We start from the raw sequence: 25,155 nt of genomic DNA, 5'->3' as shown, positions 1-25,155 counted from the left end.
GTATTTCTTATTAACAAGTGGTCAATAAGCATCAATTAAAATTACACAAATATTTAGAAAACAAGAGTGTCTTATTACTAGAATCTGAAAAGAAAGCTTGAGGCTCTTTTTCCTCCCTCAAAAGGTCCATCAAACCTACAATAATTACAAAGATAAAAGAAGACACCCATTTCCCCCACCAACTGCTTTTCAAATTGTTATCCAGCTAAAAATTGGGTAAATCATAGAAGGCATTTTTTCTGAACCTTACTAATGTTTCAAGTGAACTGGAGTTGGGGGTGGAAGGAAACACAGCAGATAGTACTGAGGATTGAACACAAGAGCTCATGTATTTTAGGCAAGGCCTCTATCACTTAGCTACATCCCTAGCCCAAATATAACTCTCTTTTTAAAACTTTATATCCAAGTCAATAACATCTAGCAAAAGGCCACATAATTACTTAATTGGTGATAATTACTTTGGATATAACTTTGAAACCCATTTTCTTTTGGTGGGGGGGATGAGAGGATAACCTTTTTCTCTCAACAACTTTTTCTTTTCTTTTTTTTCCCTTGATCTGCAACCAAGTACTCAAGAAAGACTCCAAAAAGTGGGTTGAATTGTCTATGCTTTAAATATTTGATCCAATTGGTCAGGATAATAACAGGTAAGTATATCCCAAAAGGCTGAAAAGAATCAGTATTTGGGTCTCAACTCTTAAAAAAAAAACAATCTGTGCAGTGAAATAAGATTCCACACACCATCCTTAATAACATGTCAATTATTAGCTGGGAGCCATGGCACACACCTGTAATCTCAGTGACTCAGGAGGCTGATGTGGGAGGATCCCAAGTTCAAAGCCAGCCTCAGCAACTTAGCGAGGGCCTAAACAAATTAGCAAAACCCTGTTTCAAAATAAAACATAAAAAGGGCTGGGGAATGTGGCTCAGTGACTAAGACCCTTGGGTTCAATCCCTAATACCAAAAAAATATATATCCTACTGTAATTTTATTACTCCCAAACAGGACTGCCTACCACTAACTGAAGATTCGATTCCATTTATTTCTAGTACCAAAAAACAAAATCCAAAAACCAACATGTGTGTGCGCGTGCGCGCGCGCACACACACACACACACACACACACACACACACACACACCCTCTCCCCCCAAAAAACCTGCTTGTCAATTATTGCTCTTCATAGATGCACTTACAAATCTGGGACATTTTCTTTTGTTTTTAAACCAACCTGCAGAGCCTCGACATCCTGAAGCCAGTCTCTGTCTTTTTGCACTGAATCTTTCAGGGCTGCACCATTGGGCAGATATGCGGGGATCTCCTGGATCTCCTTTACAGCTGTAGCAAGGCTTTTCAACGAATGCCGTGGTCTACATAAATTAAACAAAAAGACTTCTCAGCATTTTCTATGAAGGTTCATTTTTCTTAAAGCTAAAACAAACCCTCATTTTAAAAAATAAGAAATTAAGTATGGCAAATAAATCTGCAAATGCAAATGGCACTGGTTATTAGATATAAAATTAAACTTTAATTGCTCTATAATCACAAATAGGATTAAAAAGCAAATGATTCAGTAAAGCATTTAAGCTCTACTTGGACCTGATCTTATGATGGTATAAACTCAAACTTCCATCTGCACAAGGTAAACAACTTACTGACAGACATCTCTTCTACGTTAAACTTGATAAACTGTCAGAATTGAGAGTTTCACTAAGGACAAAGTGAAATTCTACAGGATATTAATACATTCAAAGCAGAGTACCAAAAATTGCTCTGTTCAAAGACCTCTATTTTAGGATTACAAAAGAATGTCTATAACCTAGATAATTTCAATGCTTTATGTTGTCAAGAGGACCAACAAAAATCTATCAGAAAAAGCAAGAGTAGGAAGAAGCTTCATTCTCTCTTCTCCCTCAGATGGTTAGCCTGTGTATAATCTAAATCTAAACCTCAAAAACAGATAAAAGTATCCGGAATTACTAAATCAACAGCACAAATGTACAGTCCTGTTTCTATAGAAAAGTTGCATTATCTACATGTTATCTCTCAGCTATTTCTCTTAAGACTTCCTGACACCCCACTTATTGGTTTAAACATTTCCACCTATTTGTAAATGTTTTCTTCTCTTGAAGACAGTCTCCTTGGGATCCAGAAAAATTTCATTAAGTCTTATCCCTAGAAGAGGTAGTTCATTTAAATCATTAATTTCATCATGAGTAAAATAAAATAATAATAATAATAATAATAATAATAATAATAATAATAATATTCTTCACCTAAGTTGCAAAGTAGGCCAAAATATCTAAGCTATTTCCACATGTATTCTATATGCATTTTAGCAACTGAACACTTGCAAAATGCCAACAAATATGCTCCCTGTGCTTTAAAATGTAACTATCATCTAACCTTCCCCAAGATAGGGATATGGGTTTACTATTTTTACCTGGCCTTGAGAAGACTCTTGGCTTTGTCATCCCAGTGCTCTGACACTGTAAGCAGTTCTTGCAGCCGGGCCATAGCTTCCTCCACTCCCGAATATGGGGCCAGCCCCACTCCCAGGTCTATGAGACGTCTCATATCATCTAAAGTAAGGGAGCTGGGATCTAGATAAGCTTGCTGAACTTCTTCTAGCCAATGGGCCTGCTCCAGGCGTATCCGCATCTCAGCAAGCTGTGGAAGTTCAACATCAAATTCAAAGCTAACATCTAGCAAGTCCTGTAGCTCAGCAGCACTAGGCATTTCCTCAGAGAGTAGTTTCTGGCTGTGTTGTTGGAAGTCTTCTACACGGTTCAAGAGATCCTAAAAGGAAAAAAGCAAACAAAAACAAATTGCATTTGGTGCAAATGCAACAAATTACAAGCTGTCCCACCAAAGTAGTAATTTCAAAGCCAGACGTGGTGGTGTACACCTGTAACCCAGCAAATTGGGAGGCTGAGACAGGAGGATCCCAAGTTCAAGGCCAGCTTGAGCAACTCAACAAGGTCCTAAACAACTAAGCAAGACCCTATCTGGAAAAAGATAAAATAAAATAAGGGCTTAGGATATGATTTGGTGGTTAAACACCCTTGAGTTTAATTGCTAATAAATAAACAAGTAATTTCAGAAATTGGCTCCTTTCAGACTTAAAATCTTTAATTCACATTCAATGTGATCCTCTGACATCATCCCTCCTTGATTTTACTAATAATATAAGTAAAAGAGGCAACTAACATAAGCCAACTGTAGCAAGTTTCTTGCTAAAACAAGAGACTATGTTTAAAAAAAAAAAAAAAAACCTTACACCAACTGTAAGAACTAGCTGGTGGTCACTTTCAAAATAAAAATTTTGAATTTTCTCTCTCTTCTACAGACATATTATAATTTCTTTATGCGCACCCAATTTTAATGTATATTAAAATGTATTTGAAATAAATGAACAAAGTAATTAGGAAAGATAATTTAATGATTAAAGTTTATTTACAGAACACAGAATTAATAATGTATTCCCACACATCCTCTATAATTACCGTTAGCAGTGGTGTTTGACTGAGGACACACGGAAGAGCATACAACTGTGTCACAAATTGTCGGAGTTCATTCACTGTCAACTGATTTTGGGATTTTCCTCCACCAGATCGATATCTGCAAAAAAAAAAAAAAAAAAGGTCCAAGGAAGCTGTATGAGAACCTTATTCATCACTCACAGGTTCCAATGTCAAAGAAATCTGGGACAGAAGGAAAAATCAGTTAAAACAGGTTTCCAAGTTTAGGTGACAAAAATGATCAGAAGTACATACGTAGTTTGCCTTTTGCCATTAAGCAACTGCTGGGCAACAGAGGCACACTTTTCTGCATCTTGTGTGACTAAGTGAAGGTGACGCAAAAGATCATTATCTGGGAATTTCTTCATTTCCGATTCTTCAATTAAAGACTTAAAGCTGACAAGACCTAGGAATAAAGAAAAAAGTCACCTTTTTATAATTATTATATTTATTAGTACTGTCATAGAACTGAGAGGGAGAGATTGCTTTTATCTACTCTTATCTATAAACATAACTTGAACACTATTGCAATGGTCATTAATAAATTTGTTCATTTGAAGTGGGCATAGTGGCATAAGCCTGCAATCCCAGCAACTTGAGAAAAGCTGAGGCAGGAGGGCTGCAAGTTCAAGACCAGCCTCAGCAATTTAGCGAGGCCCTAAGCAACTTAGTGAGACTATCTGAAAATAAAACATAAAAAAGGGGGTTGAAGATGTGGGTCAGTGTTTCGATGCCATTGGTATCAATCCCCAATACCAAAACGTAAAAAGAAATTGATTACTTAAATAAACTTATTCATTTGAGTGGGGGGTGGGGGTGGCAGCTGGGCAAGAAACTGACTGCCAGGGGTGCAGTGCAGGAGGTACTGAGGATTGAACCCAGTTCCTCACACATGTGAGACAAGGGTTCTACCAATAAGTTACAATCCCAGCCCTGTAGCCCTTTTGATTTTGAGACACAGTCTCACTTAGGCTGGCCTCAAACTTGTGATACTCCTGTCTCAGACACCCGAGTCACTGAAATTACAGGCATGCACCACCACGCCTGGCTGGAGAAAAAGATTTTAAACAACTGTTTAGATGTGGTCTTCAATATGAAAATATTAAGATCTACTCAAGATGGTACACACCTGTATGTATATGAGGCTGAGGCAGGAGGACTCTAAGTTCAAGATCAATGTGGACTACTTAGCAAGACCCTATCTCAAAGGAAGAAAATAAAAAGATAGGGATATAGCTCAGTGCTAAAGTGCCTCTAGCTTCAATACCACAAAATAATAAATAAAAGCTTTCCCAAGATTCTATGTGAAATGTAAAATGCTTTCATCTCTGAAACAAAGAGGTGTAAAAGGTTATTGTGTTTCCTAACAATATTGTTAAATAAACTATCAAGCACAATTCATATACTAAGTCATCACTTTGATGTAAGGGCATCTGCTTTATTCACTCTTGGGTTTTAAATGTGTTGCCAATGCTCTAGAAACCTGGCTGCACAGAGGTGGTAACCAAGGATGACTTCAGCTCTTTCTAATAATCTGTTTTGTTGATAACTTTAAGTTGTCTGCATCACAATCAGCCCCAATTTGCTATTCAGCCAGCCCCACTTTCTGTGCCACATACTTTTCTTCTTATTGATTTTTGCCTCCAAAGCTTCGTTCACATTCAAGGCCCATTCATTGTAAGATTCTGCTCGAAGCTTCAATGCATTCATCATAGGGTAGAGATCATCCAGAGTGTATCGAAAACTGGAAAGAGAATACCAGACAGCTTTGAGACACATGGCTCTGGAGAAAACTTAATGTTTTATACTTACCATTTTAGCCCGAGAACAAGAAGATCACTGAGCTTTTAATAAAGATTCCATGCTGTTCATAAAGGGGGGAAATCATTCCTCTTACTTACCGCAGTTTATATTTATAAGGAGGACAGGAACACAATTCCTTTACATGATGCAAGCAAACAAGCAGGCCAGGTTTACAAGAGCAGGAGATGGCAGACATGAAGCATGTTGTTTTGCATTTTATACACTTTCGCTCATCATCTGGCAACAACTCAAAATCCATTCTCTCCAAATCAATTACTCCTTAAAATGAAGTAGACTTTAGAGACTTCTAAAGGACAATAATCTCCTTGCCCCCAAGACTAACAAAAAAAAGTCTTACCAAAATACAGAAGCAGGGCAAAAATGTGTGAATACAAAGTAACAAGGACCTCCACCTTTTTGAATAACGTAAGGTCTTATGTTTGGCTTTTCTGATCTAAGTATAAAAACAGAATGTACTAACAATGCGTAGCTGCTTATCCTACTCCAAAATGGCCTTGTTCACGTCTTCAGCAAAGATGGGGATAAAAGAAATAGATAAGATTTCTATTTATGAGAAAATGCTACATAGAGCTTCATAGTGATATTCCTGGATAATCTATAAAAAGAATAAAAATAAAAGAGCAAGTGGGAAAGATACCCAAGCAGTAACTGTTTACTAAGTGGTCTCTTAATTTTTTACAGAAAAAGTTATCTGCAGTGATATCATTATCTCATGAGGTTATAAAATGTGTGTAATAGAAGAGACTAATTTCAAAGTAAGACTCTCAAGGGAAAATAGTCTTAAGCAGTGAATTTCACCTGTATTCTACACCATCCAATTTTTAGAGGGCCCTAGTGGGATGTATCTTTTGCCACTCAAAGCCTAAACTCTACCACCTAATCTAATTATCTGCTTCTAGATCCAAATCCAACTTGAAAATGCCAGTCCTGAGCCTTCTGTTTTATTTTAACCTTTTGGCTATTTCACTTCTAACAAATATATTGACCAACAAAAACAAGGAGAGTAAGGAAAATGCTAATTAATGTTTTTTATAAATATGTAATTTTTTGGTCTTACATCTATAATTGAGAATGTCATGAATGGAGACAGTTGAAATTTTTTGTTTAAAATAAGATTAGCTACAATTACTAATGTATGAGCTTAGTAGGTCATTTAAATCCTCTGGGCATAGCTTCCCCAACTATAAAGTATCAGGGGAAGGTAGATATCCTGCAACTAATTCATAATGGACCTCAGTGAGTCAACATTTCAGCATACACCCAAAGAAGGCACATTTTTAAAAAAATTAACTAAATTCTACTTGAAGACTTGTCCCCAAAGATATCCATTAAAAATCTATTAGAGGGGCTGGGGATGTGGCTCAAGTGGTAGCGCCCTCGCCTGACATGTGTGCGGCCCGGGTTCGATCCTCAACACCACATACAAAAAAAGATGTTGTGTCCACCGAAAACTAAAAATTAGATATTAAAATTCTCTCTCTCTCTCTCTCTCTCTCTCTCTCTCTCTCTCTCTCTCTTTAAAAAAAATGTAAAGAATCGTTGACAGCCTATACTTGTACAGTTGTTTTTTGTTTTTTGTTTTTAAATCTACTAGAGGGCTGGGGTTGTGGCTCAGTGGTAGAATGCTTGCTTCGCACGTGTGAGGCACTGAGTTTGATCCTCAGCACCACATAAAAAGATAACAAAAAAGGTACTAAAAAAATCTACTAGAAATGGCCAGGCGCAGTGGTGCATGCCTGTAATCCTAGTGGCTTGGAAGGCTGACACAGGAGAATTGTGAGTTCAAAGCCAGCCTAGGCAACACAATGTGCTAAGCAACTCAGTTGAGACCCTGTCTCTAATATAAAATAGGACTGGGCTCAGTGGCTGAGTGCCCCTGAGTTCAATCCTGGTACCCCACCCCACCCCCACAAAAAAAATCTACTAGAAATTAAAAGTGAGTTTAGTGAGGTTGCAGAATACAATTAATCAGTTGTATTTTTACATGTTAGCAATTAGAAAATAAAAAACTTTAAAGTGCCACTTATAATAATGCCAAAAAAGAGAAAAACATAACTATACCATGTTCATGAACTAAAAGACTCAGTATTGTTAAAAGTATCAATTATCCCCAAACTATTTATAGGTTTAATAAAGTTCCAAACAAAATCCTAATGAGTCATTCTGGTAGAAATCAATCAGCTAATTCAAAGAAAATAAAAGAGACAAAACTATTTTTAAAATAAAGAACAAAGTTGTAAACCAGGCAAAGTGGTGCACACCTGTAATCCCAGAAACTTGGGAGGGTGAATAAAGAGGACTGCAAGTGAGACCTTGGCTCAGAATGCAAAATACATAGGGGCTGGTGATGTGGCTCAGTGTTAAAATGTTTGCGTTCACCCTGGGTTGAACCCCCAGCCCCCAGTAGGGGAGGCAGGGGTGGTTTTGTAAGATACAAAATTTTAAAACTTCTTAGAAAATTACAATAATGAGGAGCATATGGCATTAGCAATAGGACAGATGTACATATGTATGAAGTGATTTTCAACCAATATGCCAAGGTAACAATGAACAGAGATACTTTTTTCAAAATATGATGCTGGAACAAGTAGACATCCACATGAAAAAAAATAGCTTTGACCAATACCTTATTACACAACAAAAATTACTTGAAATGGATCAAAGGCCTAAATATCGTCTTCAAACTATAAGATTCTAGCCAGGAGTGGTGGCACACGTTTATAATCCAGCCACTCAGGAGACTGACAGGAGAATCTAAAGTTCAAGACCAGTCCCAGCAACTCAACAAAAAAAAAAACCCTGGGGGGGGAGGGTAGTGCTGGGGATGCAGCAAAGATAGGAAAGTAGGACCCATACCCCCCACCCCCCCACCCCATGATCTACAAAAGGAAGAAATCTGGCTGGGGATATAGCTAAGTTAGCTGAGTGCACACCTCGAATGCACAAAACCCCGGATTTAATCCCTAGCACAGCAACAACAAAGGAAGAAATAAAATGGACTTCATTAAAATGAATACATTCTATTCTGTGAAACACAGTGCTAGGAGAACCAAAGATAAATCAGACTGGGAGAAAATATTAGCAGAACACTTATCTGATAAAGGACTGGTATACACAATATATAATGTACTCTTAGAATAATCTAATTTAATAAATAAAAAGGGCCTAATATGGGCTGGGGTTGTGGCTCACTGTGAGGCACTGGGTTTTATCCTCAGCACCACTTAAAAACAAATAAAATAAAAGGTATTATGTCCATCTACAATTAAAAATATTTTAAAGGAGGGGTACAAACATTTGAATACAAAGATAGAGAAATAGGTGGCAAATAAGTCCACAATAAGATAGGCAGTAAATAAAAACAAAAATGATATATTACTATACATCTACTAGAATGGCTTTCAAGGAAATTAAATACACTAAAAAAAGACTTCTTAAAGTGTGTAAGAACTTTAATAAGTTATACCCGGATGACATGCAATTAGGTGAGGAGAAACCTTACCAATTTACGAACAGTCTCCCTTAAGGCTTTCTCATCTTCAATCATAATGGCCAGGTCTTCCTGAACAGTTGAAGCCACTACAACATCTAGTACATCAGCCTTAGATGCCATATTACATATCATCTCATCATGGGAAAACACACAGTAACGGTGAAGCAGGCAGTAATGCTCCACACACTGTCGGCCTAATGGCAGCTGTGTTGAAAGAAAGGAGGAGATACACTCATCTTCTATTTCCCAAAACTTCTAACTTGTACTATCAGTTAATCAAATGTCGCATTCTGGGTTAAAACATTTATCAACTCTAAAACCAGACTAAGATACCAAGACTAGACCCAGACCTTATATATCTTTGGATCTCAAAGATCTAGCATATTGGGTACCTTAGTTGAAAAGTGGTATTAAAAATATCACCAAATATCACACTATAAAATATCATACTAGCATGTATGAAGGCAATGGAATCTCAGCACCACATATTGTTTTTTTTAAAAAAAAGGTCCATCAACAACTAAAATATACTTTTTTAAAATATTCAACTTTATAACTAAAGGAAACCAAATGTGTCAGTAAATTGCAATACTGTGAATAATTTAAACCAGTATGGACAAAGTTCCAGACCAGAGTTTCAGAATATTAATCAATAGCCTCCTTTCATCATTAAGTCAGGATACTGAAGAGGCTAAAGAAGGTCACTTGAGCCCTGGAACTTGAGGTGAGCCTGGGCAACATAGTGAAACCCCATCTCAAAAGAACAATAATCAAAAACAAAAAACAAACAAACAAAAAGTTACAACAACAACAAAAAATAAAGTCTTGCTACAAAAGAAAGAAAAAGTTAGTGGAATTAAATAATTGTGATTATATTACATATGCTTGATTTACAATGTGGTACAAAGAGCCTTATCTCTTTATGGACTGGAAAACAATTTGCAGACTGTCCAGCTGAACATCAACGGGTTATAGTAACAATACACAGGGCAGGTTTGAAAGCATTATATTCCATTTCCACAGTTAGAAAAAGCTCACTAATTTGTAATTACATACCCAGTCAACAGTGCAGAAGTTAACAGCCTCAGCAAAATTAAACCCTTGGTTAAAACCACTGTGGTAAGCTCTTGGAAATGTAATCACAAACTCTCCAGCACACTGATTCGTTCGATAAACCTAAAAAGACAGACAATTAGAGATTTTTGAGGTTCTCAATTACACTCTCACCAAAGATAATTTGGACATAAACTATTAGGTGATTCTCCAAAACATGAAGCTTTCTGCCAGTTAAAACTGAAGAAAAAAAGAAAAGAAAAAATATAGATAGAATGTCACCTAATTTCTGCCACAAGATGGAGCAAGTACCCCAGGCTACCATAGTTAGTTACTCTGAACAAAAAATATGGCTTCCAATACAAAACTTTGACCACATCCAGGATCGATTTTTTGATCATTTTTCTAAATGCAGCTACCATAAAGAATATCCTACTGAGTATGATGGTGTAATCCCATTATCTCAGAAGGTTGAGGCAGGATGATCACAAATTCAAGGGCATACTCTGGAAGGCAAGCAAATTGGCAAGACCCTGTCTCAAAATTTTTTAAAAAATTTAAAAATTTAAAAATAAAAGGCTTGGGGATGTGGCTCAGTGGTTAAGCATCCCTGATATCATTTTAAAAAAATCGTAATGTAATTTCATTAGCCCCAAACAGGATAGCCTACCACCAGCTGAAGATTCTATTTCAAGAATATCATAATAGGGCTGGGGTTGTGGCTCCATGGTAGAGCGCTTGCCTAGCTTGTGTAAGGCCCTGGGCTTGATCCTCAGCACCACATAAAAACAAATAAATAAAGACATTGTGTCCAACTACAATTAAAAAATAATTTTTTTTAAAGAATCTCATACAGAGCTCTTCCTGATTTGGATCTCAAATTTACTTCCTATCATTCCACTCTTTGGATTAACCAAACACCAAAAGCACCTGTATTATTCAAGGCACACAACTTTTACACTGAACTTACATAAGAGCACACAGCTTTTTAAGCCTCTGTATCTCGAATTTATGGTTGTTCCAACTGTGGTCAAGACCCCAAAAAAATCAGAAATTCTAGTGATGGGGCCCAGACATATGCATGGTAATGACTCTATTGGGGTTCTCATAAAGACAGACTGTGTCACATGAGCAAAATCCTTTCTATCTGAACTACTTTCTTCCTCTCCTACTCTTTGCCAAACACTGATAAGCAGAAGTTCAAACTCCTACTTCAGATGGCATCTAATTTATAAGCCCTTTCTGAATCTCAATAGTCTACTTGACACTAACAAACCACACCACCCTTTCCATTTTCTACAAAAACTTTGTCCCTTTTCCCCTTAAATTGTGAATCCCTATTGCACAAGGAGCTCACAAGGAGCTCATTCATCTATTTTGTTTGTTTGGGGTACAGGGCATTAAACTCAGGAGTGCAAATTGGCAAGACCCTTTTATTTTTGAGACAGGGTGTCTCACTAAGCTGCTTGGGACCTCACTAAATTGCTGAGGCTGGCTTTGAACTTGTGATCCTCCAGCCTTAGCCTCCTGGATCACTGGGATTATAGGTGTGAGCCACTGCACCCAGCTTATTCATCTACTTCTGTAGGTCCAGAATGTAGTCTTGCATGATTTGCTCAAATACTAAAGAACTAGAGCCAAGTCTTGCATTGAGCAAGCTACTTTTGACAAATGGGGCAAGACCAATCCACATTGGGGGGGGGGCAGGGATCAATGAGCAAAGTACTAACAATGAAAGTATGGAAGAATTTTAGTACTTATTGGTCATTATTTTATCAGTTATAGCCCATGCATAACTTATGATACCTCAATGAAATGTCTTTTCAGTCTATTCCCATTGACTAACTAACCTGTGACGCCAAAACAGATAAAATTTAGGTCACAGCAAGATCAAGAACTCACTTTAGGGCTGGGGTTGTAGCTAAGTCACAGAGAATTTGCCTAGCACATGTAAGGTATTGAATTCAATCCTCAGCACCACATATAAATAAATAAGTAAAACAAAGGTATTGTGTTCATCTATAATTAAAAAAATAAAAATAAAAATAATTCATTTTAACACTATTAGTCTATCATTTACATTTTATTTAGCTAATTAGGATGGACTCTTCAATTCCATACATCTCAATATAGACTCCCAGGCTGGGGATATGGCTCAGTTGGTAGAGTGCTTGCCTTGTATACACAAGTGCACAAGGCCCTGGGTTCAATCCCAAGCACCAAAAAAAAAATCAATATAGACTCCCAAAATATCTTCAGAGTATTATCCAAAAGAAAGCAAGCATATGAATGTTACTTTATGTAACAGCAATCTCAGAGAAAATATCCACAGCACCTTCCAAGTCAAGACTGGGAGCCCTGAACAAGCTCAAGACCTAGAAGTAAATTTTCACTTAAAATAAAACTTGGGGATAGGGGTACAATATAAATAATTTCTATTAAGAATGATACTTTGGTTCACCATTCAAAATGAAGATCATATAGATTCAATATAATTATTTTTCAAATAGGGACAGAATATAAAGAATTCTAACACCACTCTATTTATAACAAAATCTAGCCATTTTCATAGTAAACTATGTATACTGACAGATCATTTAAGATTTTGCTAACTATGTAATGTTTTGAACAACCTACAATAAAAATTAATTAAAAAAAAAGATTTTGCTTTAGGGCTGGGGTTGTGGCTCAGCAGTAGAGCATGCAAGGCCTTGGGTTTGATCCTCAGCACCACATAAAAATAATAAAATAAAGGTATTGTGTCCAACTACAACTAAAAAATATTTTTTAAAAAAAGTTTTTGTTTTATTGATTGTAAGACTGAAGTCATAAAAAAAATTCAGTCTAGAACATATTAGTGGTGAGAGTTGCACAACCTATGAATATACTAAAGCCATTGAATGAACAATGAGAAAGAAAAAAAGAAAAATATCACACTTTTTTTTTTGGCAAAGCAAGACCATTCAGTTATCCAGGTATTAGCTGCAACAAATCAGTTTCTGTGGTATTTGAGTGACTACCCCCACTGGGTTAATGCTATATATATAATACCAACTTGCATCAAGCACCTGTTTCTGCTATGAAGTATCCTATGGAAAACAGGTAACCAAATCAACTTCATTAAAAAGTAAATAATAGGGAATAAATGGTGAATTAGTAAGTTGGAGTGATAGGAGGATTAACCAGAACATACAGGCACTTCATGAGTCATCAGGGTATTGGGGTTCATGATGGTCACAAGCTGATGGAGGAGATCTGGTTGGGACACAAAGAGCTCTGGAGCTAGTTTCTTCATTACATTTTCCAGCTGCTCAGCAGCATACCCTGGGACTCCATACAGGTTTTTGGCTCACCCCTGGAAAGAGATTATAAAAATAAATCAATCTGCAATACCAACACAAAACAAAATGTTAATCAGTTCGTATTTTTCAGACCCTGCTGTGTAAGACTTAGTTACAAAGGAATGTTCAAATTGAGAAAGTATCATTATAAATGTGATCTGAACATACGTAATGCATTTTCTACCTTCAAGTATAAGTGTAAGCATGAGACTTTCTAGCTGAGGTCCATTCCTCTCCCAGCTCCCACTTTTAACTAACTAACCCTTTAAAAAATGCAGATATTCAGAATTTGTAATAATAAGGGATCTACAGGATATGAAGTTCCACGGTTTCCTACAGCAACTGACAAGAGATGGCAACTCTCCATCTTCCTCTTCCCTTGCCATTCTGACAGATGAGGTTACATCAAAAATGATAAGGCAATTAGCACTTCTAAAGAGCTCTTATTCTTCAAAGCATTTTCAATTGTCAACCAATTAATCTGTAACATCCCTGTGAGATATGATAAATATCATCTTCACTTTACAGCTGGGAGTAACTGCCCAGGGAGGAAGAACTGATGCCATACGTATATATGCCATCTCTTCTTTCTTGTGGTACATTCTTGAATTCCTTATATAAGGATTTAAGTGAATTATGAATCTTCAAATATTTTTATATTTAGAAGCAAGATGAATAAAGGGGGGAAAACAGATGTGAAGAAATGGCTTTGAGAATAGAGACCCAAGTATCTGCATCCACAAAATTCACAGACACAAGGATGAGGTTCCCTCAAAGTGTTGTGGTGACAGAATTCCACCCAACAAAAAGGAAGCTGGCATCCCAAGGACCTGGAAGATACTATGTACCTATAGCCTGCCTCTATTCCCAAATTGCCATTGAATACAATTTTCTATAGGAAAGTACAGTCCAAAGCTTTTTTAACCATTCTATGAGTAAAAACTTACTCCACAGAAACAGGCTACACTTCTCAGGCTACAGTGTACAATTTAGAGGATCCATGTACTTTCTAGGAAGCTTTATAAACTACTACTGCCTTAATAGGATGCCTATTATAATAGCAGTGAAAAAAACTAGCTCATCAGTCTTCAAACATAGCTGAGACATATTTGAGAGGAACAGAAAGTTTTTCTACCCGGTTTACATACTGCTTATAATTTCTACGTGGGATTTCTCACCAGTGCAGGTATTTGATGGAATAGCTCCAATGGTCTTCAATATGCCAACAGAATGAAGAAAAGCACATTCCCACATACAACCAAGGGAGTTTCATGCCACATATATCAGCAGTAATATGGGCAAGGACAGACTGCTCCATCACTGGCATATTGTTCAAATTCCAGCCACTATCAAGATATTCCTAAAAATAAGAAAAATGAGGGTAAAGTTTTAGCTGTACCATGTTAATACTTTAGAATTCTATTTCCAAAGGCTGTCTGGAAAATAATTTCCTTCCAAATAAAAGGGAGTGGGAAGTAGAGGGGTCAACATGCTCAATTTTAGGATGCCTGTAGATTAGTTCTGCCTCATTTGAAGCTTTATATAAATGGACTTGTTCCAGGATTGGTGGAAAAGGCTGTAATCCTAGTGACTCAAGAGGCTGCTGCAGGAAGACTGCAATTTCAAAGCCAGTCTGGGCAATCTAACAAGACCCTGGATACAGAGATACTAAAGTTCAAAAATAGGCAAAGTAATCTTCGGTATTGGAAGTCAGAATAGTGGTTATCCTGAAAGAGGTAAAGTAATGAAGGAGAGAGGGCAAAGGGGGAGTTGGGCGCGGATTCTTAATTCTTATTCGACTGCTGGTTACATGGGTGTGCTTAGTTTGTGAAAATTCATCAAGCTATAGATATAGGATTACCCATTTCCTGTGTGTGTTAGAATATATTTATATATTTATTTTTTTTGTTTACTTCCTAACAGGATAGAATTTTTTTAAGAAACCTGATGGTGTAGAAAACAATAGACTCATAGACATAATTTTAAGATAAATAAATAAATAAAACTCTTAGATTTTCTTCAGAAGGAGAAATTAAGTTATACAATCTGAAGGCAAAGTTATTTTCCCTTATCACCATGATATAAAATGTAGTGGTACAATTAGGACTAGAATTGTTCTATTGTCTTCCAACTTTTCTTGAAATCACTAAAAATCTGATAATTAAGGATCTGCTGAAAGTAATAATAAATTACTTCAAGGACCAAACAGAATTTCAATAAGTACTTAAACTTTCAAGCCACATACATGGACTTTCATTTTTTATAATAAGGATGCTGGGGTTGGGGGGGTGCTGGCTGGGGTTGTGGCTCAGCAGTAGAGCCCTTGCCTCACATGTGCAAGACCCTGGGTTTGATCCTCAGCACCACATAAAAATAAGTGAAATAAAGGTTTAAAAAAATGATCCCATTAAAAAAAAATAATAATAATAAGGATGCTATTAATCCAGTAGCAGGCTCTTTAGATCAAGGATATGCTGCATCATAGCTTTAAATGCACAAGTCTCCCTCAAACTAAAAGTTCCTTACTATTTGGGCCTACCTCGTCCTCAGGTGAAAGTTTGATTTTTCCATCTCGAACAGGAAAACCACTACCAAATTCCTTTGAAGCAATATCAGCTCCATATTCCACTGTGACATCCTCTTCGATAGTGCCTACCAATCGCCAGAATTCTTTCTCCACAGTTCTGTGGGAACCATCTAAAAATATAATAAGAGGAAAAGGTGAGTTTTCTTACTCATTTACAAACTGCCTATGACTGATGTAACTAGGTAAATTAATGACAGGAATCATGGACCAGACTTCTAAGGGAAGATTCTCTCCATATCATTCCATAATTGATCCCAGGCAATTCAGGAAACATCTTTATTTTCTAAAAGGAATTTTATAATTAAGGAGCATTAAGAGTTGGGTACAATGGTGCAATGCTTATAATCCCAGAGACTCAGAGTCTAAAGCAAAGATTGTAAGTTCCAGGCCAACCTGAGCACCTTTGTGAGACCCTGTCTTAAAATATAAAATACAAAGGGACCAAGGATGAAGCTCAGTGGTAATGCATGCTGTGTTCCATCCTGGTTACCAAAAAAAGAAAAGAAACGGCAACATAAAAATTAAGAATTCAGGGGCTGGGGATGTGGCTCAAGCGATAGCGCGCTCGCCTGGCATGCGTGCGGCCTGGGTTTGATCGTCAGCACCACATACAAAGAAAGGTGTTGTGTCCGCTGAAAACTAAATATATATATATATATATTTTTAAATTCTAAAAAAAAAAATTAAGAATTCATGTTCCTCTATCACGAACCTGGCTATGATTATAAAAAGTAGCTAAAGAATGTAAAATGCTGATATTCAAAAATTGGGAATGTTTGTCTTTTCAGAAATGTAGTACACAACTTGGTTGAGGACAGTATAAAAATAATGGTCATCTGTGTTTAGAATGATGCTTTATACTTCAAGAGGCTTTTGAACACATTGTCTTTGAGTCCATCCATTTTTTTTACTAGATATGAAAAGAAGAGTAAAGTAGGTAATGATGATTAAAAAAAAAGACAAGGGTGCAGAGTATGAACAAAAAGAACAATTAATTTGGGCAGAATGCCCTATAAAAAGGCACCAGACTGTCAAGGATCTGTTGATATCTGACTTGAGTACACAGTCAAGTAAGTAACTTAAACATCTTTCATCTTTTAATTAAAATAAAAAGCCAACCATAGATAGGTTGCAAGTCACTAGAATTGGCTGAGCAAAAACTGGCAAATACTATAATATACAAGGAAACAAAAGACCTAAAAATTCAAATGGAGAATAAATATAAGCCAATTAAATAAACAAACATTTTAGCTAATGTTGGTGATAATAAAGAAAAACAGGCTAATTAATATATACTGCTGGATGTTGGGACTGGGAATATAGCTCAGTTGGTAGAGTGCTTGCCTTGCATATACAAGGTTCTGGGTTCAAATCCCAGCACCACACACACACACACACACACACACACACACACACCCACAAGTAAAGCTGGAGTGCCATAAATTGATGGACCTGTGGGGGTAGGGTAAGGAATAAATATTCTTATTTATGAGAACATTAGATCTCAGCAATCATTCAAAGAACATAATTCAATTACAGAGATCAACATGGATGAAGTGTTTGCTATAGCATTTATTTAGAACTGAGGAAGACCCCAGCTTTAAATAACCAGAATTACTAAAGGAAACCATTTAGTTTTGTCATATTCATTTGATAGACTATTAAATGCTGAATGAAGCATGCTTATAGTGCTAGGTGAACCAGGGAGAATTAAAACAAGAATCCTATGAAGTTCATAATACTAACTTACATGCAACTAGCTAATATACAACAAATGCATTCCCAAGGCAAAGCACACAGCTTGGCACATAGTAAGTTGTCAATAAATTTTTGCTGTATTCTTTAAATTACATGCATTGGCCTAAAGGGACTGTAGGTGATTTTCTTTATTGCTATTTTTACTACTGCTACTGTATAATCTCTGTGAAAAAGGTATCTCTAGTGAAATTCTTAGATGAATCAGAATGCATTTTATTGTGGAATTTTAATATCATTAAAAATTAAAAGTGTCATTTCTGTCTCCAAAGTTATTAAAATCCTCTATCAAAGCAGTAAATGTGTACATACATGGACTGGCATGTTGAAGTAATCAGATTTGAATGCATCTGCCATTTCCCCAAAAGTACGAAGGGTGTAGTCCCTGGCTGTTTGTTCAAAGCCAAATGCTTCTTGTGGTTTACTACATTCCTGCAAATAAAAAAGAAAGTTTGTGTTCTAGGTGGCACCTGAAAATGTCAAGACTACAAGTCTATCTGGCCAATCATCAAAAGGACAGATTTTCTTTAAAAAAAAAAGTTTTATTTTTTTTTACTTCTATGCAATGTCTCCGTTTAAAAAAAAAAATCAATCTGCCTGAAATTTGAAGGGTGTTCTAGCAAGCAAATAAATTTACTTAAATAATCACATCTTTGAATAATTTAAATCTCTATAAAGAAGCATCCTAGGCTGGGCATGGGGAAGCTGAAACAGAAGGATAACAACTACCAGGCCAGCCTGGGCAAATAAGTGAGATCCTATCTCAAAATAATAAATTTAAATGGGGGGATATAAAGCAGTGACTAGGAATATAGCTCAGTGGTACAGTTACCTGAGTTCAATCACCAATTATTAACTCTTTGTCCCCAAACCCACATACACACACAGAAAAGAGGCAGCCTAAAACCTTGCTTCTTTCAGAACCAAAAAAAATGTTTTCAATAATGAGAGGAATAATGTCCTTCAGAGAGTTAAAACTAAGAAAAAAATCAACACATAATATATCATCAAAATAGAGATAAAACACTTGATGGAAGTAGAATGGCTCTCTGAACAGCATTAGTTAATTATATCCTAACTATGCCATCAAAAACAAACACTGAGCCAGGCACAGTGGTGCATGCCTATAACCCCAGCAACTTGGGAGACTGAGATAGGAGAATCCCAAGTTCAAGGGCAGCCTCACCAACTTAGCAAGGCCCTAAGCATCTTAGTAAAATCTTGTCTCAAAATAAAAAATAGAAAGGATCAGCAATGTAGTTAATTGGTAAAGCAGCCCTAGGTTCAATCCCCAGTACTAAAAAAATAAAACTAAACATTGAGAAGTTAGCAGGCAGTTACAGGTGGCCCTAGATTATAGAAAATTAATGAATTTGAATATTCCAGACCATCTTGCAAGTTCAACCCTATTTTTTTTCAAAATATTTTTTAGTTGTTGATGGACAACAACTCATTTCAGCTCATTTGAGAATCAAACCCAGTGCTACCACTGAGCCACAACCCCAGCCAAGTTCATCCCTATTATCCATCTTATTATATAATCTAATCCTAACTCAAACATAGTATTCAAGTGACTGTTTCATTATAAATAGTATAAAATAATCCTCATAAAAAGTGATGGCAAGTATCAGTAAATACACAAAAATACTTTAAAAAGTAGATCACTAAAATGGCTTATGTAATGTAATTTCATTTGTTTAAAATAGAAGAGAGTCTGGATGAATATACACTGATATGATGGTTATCTATGCACTGTGAACTATCTCTATTTTCAGTTGTTCAGTGTTTCAAGAATTCTTGCTAAGAATATGCAGTGCTTTTTAGAATGAGATTTTTTTAAAAGCAATGTAATTATATCTTACATTTTTTTTTACTTCCCCCCCCTTCTCAGCCACACTGTGGAATTTACTTCTAAGACTTCTATCCTATTCAGGGTCAATCCAATTTTCTTCCTGAACTTCACTATTATCCATTGCCAAATCTAAACCACCAGTCAAAGAAAAAGTACTCCAGAAGACATTTTCTAATGTTACCACTGTCTTTAATTTTTACCTGAGCCAAACACTTAGGACACCTCCAGTCTCCCTTGGGAACATCATGGAGTGGTGGAATCAAGCAAAAGGTATGGTAACTGTCATCACAGCCATCACATAAGAGAAGCCGGTCCTCATCATTGCCACTGCCACACAAGAGGCAGACATACAGGTCCACCTGCATCAATGAAAAAGAGGGTAGAACAAAGCAGAATGAGCTATTACTTGATTTAGTGAAACTGTAAGAATGAAATGGATCTAAGACATGTATGTAGTCTTTCCAGCCTGCTTCCAGTTGTACAACTTCTATAAGGGATATTTAAAATAAAAAAAAAAAAACCCTTCATTTTCTATAAAAGGTATTTCATAATACTTCATGCAACCTCAGTTCCAAAATGTGATCTCCCAAGTTTCTGAATATTTTTTCTCAATTGTCCTATATTTACATTGCTACCTTTTGGTAGTTTAAAAATAAGTCTTTCAGGGGTGAGGTTGTGGCTCAGTGGTAGAGTGCTTGCCTAGCCCCTGTGCGGCACTGGGTTCTATCCTCAGCACTGTGTTTATATACATTTAAAACAAGTATATTTTAAAAAGCTTATGACCCAACCTTAAAAGAAAAAAAAAGTCTTCTAGAAGAATAAGGTGCTAGGTAATAATTACCCGCTAACCAAAAGTAGAATTTATGAAGGAAAAATTCAATTTTGCCATATTTAAAAGAAGAGAAGTTTTAAAGTTAATTAACTACATTAAACTACCACTTCAAATTCTAATTAAGTAAGGGTCAGTGTTTAAAAGTTCCCCCAAAATACCCACTGGTGAGGTATATTTACCGGTGTGGGAGCAGGAAATGAGGGCAATCAGAGCCTAACACTCTAGTTTCACTTTAAACAAAAGTGTCTAACAGAGTAAACAGCTCCCCATCTCTGCCATGTCCTACCCACTAATCCCTAGGCTCCTTACTTCTTCTTTCCTTCCTTTCTCTGTTTTATATTTCATTTCTTTTTTCTGTTCCTTTCCCTTGCTAGATGGAAAGTTGGAAAACACCAAACTGATTTTTGAGATAGCCTTCAGCTCATTTGAAGGTAGGTTCGTTGATTCAATATATGATACAGCTCGTTTACTATTCAGTGCTCAACAGAATGTACTCTAGAAAAACAGCTGCCCCTACCACCTCCCCATATTACTACACTGTCTTTATAAGGTTCTCGTGTATTTCTTCATTTACAAACTGATAGTATAAACTGACTCAAAAAGATCTTTTCATTGTCAGGCAGTAAGTTAACCTAACCTAAGTATGGCACAAAAGTATAAGCTTCAGGGTAAAGAGACTCAAAAGGAAGAAATGAAAGGAGAAAACAAGAAATGGGGGAAAAGAGAAAGGAAGAAATCAACTCACAGCATTGGTGGATTTTTTAGATCGACTCTTGGACTTTTCCTTCTCACTTTCTACAATATAATCTTTCTTCTCAGTGAGTTCTTCCTTGACGTTACTTTTCATTTCTTTGTCTGTGGGAGGCAATCCAAAGTTAGATCTTTCTGTATTATGCTGTTCTCTGCTTCCTTCTTCACCCCATCACCTCCTTCTTCTTCTTTTTTTATATTGGGTATTGAACCCAGAGCTTCCCAAATCTAGGCAAGCACTGAACTACATCCCAGGAAATTTTATTTTATTTTGAGACAGGTCTCACTATGTTGCATAGGCTGGTCTCAAACTTGTGATCCTCCTGCCTCAACATCCTAAGTAGCTGGGAATACACCGTACTCAGCTATGTTTTCTTTCTTATTTATGAATAAACTTTCTTACCATTTTCACATTTTAGAGTTTGACAACCCATTCGACGTCTCAGATTATGAGTTCTGGCTTCTGTTGTCTCTTCTGGCTCTACTTTAATATTCATGGCCTAAAAGAAATTATCATATATATGAATACTTTCTTTAAAAAGAAAGAAATCTTTAAAGAATATAAACTGTACAGGTTTATATAATCTTACAAACTATATCTGTTAATCAGGAATTCAAAACACACTTCTCTCTTCCCTTGGAGACCACCTCATCTTTGAAACAACTCTTTTTTTTTAATGTTTTTTAGTTGTAGATGGACACAATAATTTTATTTATCTTTATGTGGTGCTGAGGATTGAACCCAGTGCCTCACTCATCCTAGGTGAGGGCTCTACCACTAAGCCACAACACCAGTCCTGACACAACTCTTACTTAAGGTATAAAGGAGAAACTTAGAAGTTAACAGAGTATTCTCCACTATTTTATGTTTTAAAAAATAAAAATAAAATAAAATAGGCCCTTTCCCCACCAAAAATAACAATGAAAAATCAGGAACAAATTATGGGAAATATTACTACTCAAATTGGAAACAACTCTTATTTTCCTCCTGGAAGTTTATTTATTTTTGTTGACTTCTTTTCAAGGTCTACCAGTATTCACAGAAAATTCAGCTTCTAAAATTTTCTTCAATTCTTTTTACAAACCATCATTATAAACTATACTTTTAACATCAATAAACTATTAAGGACTTCCTTCTCATTGAGGGTATATAAGCCAGTCTTGGTTTCTATTGTTTCTCAAAGTACTAATATTTATTGGGTTTTGTTGTTGTTGTTGTTGTTTGTTTCTTTTTGCGGTGCTGGGGATTAGAACCGAGGGCCTTGTGCATGCAAAGCAAGCACTCTTACCAATAGAACTATATCCCCAGCCCAGTACTGATATTTTTTGGGGAAAAAAAAACCAAAATTATTTTTGTGATCTCTTAACCAAGTAGTGTTTCTGAAACTATATATCACTTTGCCCTTGTTCATTCAGGTATAGTAAGGATGTCCATAAATAAGAGATTTTCTTCTAAAGGTGTCACTGAGGTAAGATGTAGGCATCCATATCCCAGGACATGTGTCTCAGTTATTTCATTATTTCTTTTATCTTTTTTTCCCCCTTTGGAGGGGGGTGTCCAGGGATTGAACTGAAGGGCACGTGACCACTAAACCACATCCCCAGCCCTATTTATATTTTATTTGCAGACAGTGTCCCACTTAGAGTCTCACTAAGTTGCTGAGGCTAGCTTTGAACTTGTGATCCTCCTACCTCAGCCTCTCTAGCTGCTAGGATTACAGGCATGTGTCTCCACACCCGACTATTATTTATTTTTTTTTTTTGAAGTAATGAGAATTGAACCAAGGGGCCTTGCTCATGCTAAGCAAACATTCTGCTACTGAGCTATATCCCTAGCCCTTATTTATTTTGAGAAAGGGTCTCACCTATGCCAGATTGGAGGGAAACCTGTGATTCTCCTGCCTTAGGCCTCCTAAATAGCTAGAATTGCAAGGGTGTGCCACCATGCCCAGCTTATCTACACAATTATTTTTTATTAGAGCATTATAGTTACACATAGTACTTAGGTTTATTAAAGATCAAGGATATGCTCAAAAAAACTGATTCTTTAATTAACAAACTTAATATGTTTATGGCTTTTGAATAACTATTTTCCTATTCTAGATAGTTTCCCTCATTCAAAAAATGGGGTTACTAAAGTTTTTCATATTTCCAACTTTTCAAAGTAAAAAAACACTTCTCTTATTTATTCATTTTCTCAGAAAGCAAAATGGCTGAGTCTTTTTTTTCCATCTTTGTCAATGATTATTAAATAGTCAAGAGATTGAGAAGTGTGGTTACTGCAATATGAAGCTTCTCATTTCTAAATGTTCCCTATATATTCTGAATCCTAAAACATACATGCTATCAGACAGACTATACAGGAATCCAAAAAGTTTACACCTCTGTATGGAACAAGATAACTGAAAAAATATTCTTTCTTTTCCAGGGAAACTTCTTATCAGTCTTTTTACTATTCTCCTGATTTTCCTTTTATTTCACCTCATATATTTAATGCTACTTTAAGCTTCCCAATTCTCTCTCAGCTAAGTATTTGACATTGGTTCCATGCTACTTTTCAGTAAGTCTAAGAATTATGGCTTTCACTCTCTAACCTGTTTTAAAAAACTAACAACTCCCCATCTTCACATCTCCCACCCTTAATCTCCAATATATATCACCTTTGAAAGTACAATGGGCAGACTGGGGTTGTAGCTCAGTGACAGAACACTTGCCTAGCACATGTAAGGCACTGGGTTTGATCCTCAGCACCACATAAAAATAAATAAATGAATGTATTGTGCCCATATACAACTAAAAATTGAAAAAAAAAAGAAAGAAAGAAAGGGCAATGGGCAATCCAAATAGAAGCACAAGAACACCCATTCTTCCTAAGTATTGACTAGTTACAACTCAGCAGCTATCCAGGCAACATAAGCCCAGAAAAAGCTCTTCAATTTCTTATCCCTTTGCTGGAACAGTTCCCACCACCCCCACCCCACAAGCGTAAATGATGGAATACACAAAGCCTCCTTGTGTGAGATGAATAAGGTTCAAAACTATAAAAAGCATAGGTACAGTTGTTGGACAGCCGTAGCACCACAATTCCACAATGCCTGCTAATGGACCTGGAGAAGCTCTCACCTCAGCTCTCATGCATTTCACTCTTCGGGCTGGGGGACAGGTTTCTGAGGGCTGCACAGACTGCCTCTGGGGAATATCATGGGGTTTGCACTCCTTGTCCTTTGTGTCTGTGGTCAGGTTGGGCTTCTGTAGACACTAAACATAAAATAAATTGCATTAATGAATCTCCCTTCTTTTTTTTTTAATCTGGTTTTGATGTATTTTTACATGGTACAATTATTTATGTAGATAACATACAGGTCTATTTTTTAAAATTTAAATACAAAGACAAGTTTGCATCTGTTTTAAAAAACTAACAACTAATAATATACACACATGTAATAAGTACAACAGCTTAAATTTTTTTAAACAACTAAATTTGGTTTCTTCAATTTATTTCATTGATCTCATTAAGTCACAGGAAACCACAGCAGGTTCCAGACACTCCCAAAGAGCCATTTGCAATTTCCCTTGCTTGCAACTGTCAATTAATTGAAGACAAGTTGTTAAAAAGACCCCTAATATGTTCCAAAAATAATTTCCTACATTAAGACTATCTTATTTTTCAAAAAGCGTTGGGAGTAATAAAAAGGGGAATCCAATAGGTTTTTTACAATTTTACCATCTTGTAGTTTTAGAAATAACTAAGCAATGCTGTCACCAAAATATACCACCTGAATTGAGAAAACAGGACATGTGACAAGCATTCCAAGGTTTGCATATCTCCAACAAAGTCTAACTCACAAAGCAAAGATTAATCAGTAGCTCAAAGCAATAACTGGCTCATCATACAAGTCTCTACTTATTCACTTTCTCCTTTAGTTTAATTCTAAGCTGACTAAAACATGGTATTTAATGCCAATACAGCATAACACAACAAAGTATCACCACTGAAGCTAATATGAATTTTAAGTTAGCACTTCCATTTCATAAGAGAACCCACAAACATCTTAAGCTTTCGGGAGGTGGAGATAGAGGAGATTAAACCCAGGATAATTTATCATTAAGCTACATCCACAGTCCTTTTATTTTATTTTGAGACAGGG

General features: G+C 36.3%; 1 pseudogene; it reads right to left on the bottom strand.

Moving 5' to 3' along the window:
• The window catches only part of LOC143389060 (lysine-specific demethylase 5B-like), a 59,034-nt pseudogene that overhangs the window by 12,867 nt on the left and 21,012 nt on the right, over positions 1-25,155 (bottom strand).

Source organism: Callospermophilus lateralis, unplaced genomic scaffold (genome assembly GCF_048772815.1).
Source record: "Callospermophilus lateralis isolate mCalLat2 unplaced genomic scaffold, mCalLat2.hap1 Scaffold_43, whole genome shotgun sequence".
NCBI classification, from domain to species: domain Eukaryota; kingdom Metazoa; phylum Chordata; class Mammalia; order Rodentia; family Sciuridae; genus Callospermophilus; species Callospermophilus lateralis.
Note: the sequence above shows the minus strand (reverse complement) of the source record. Positions and strands in the feature narration are given on the sequence as shown.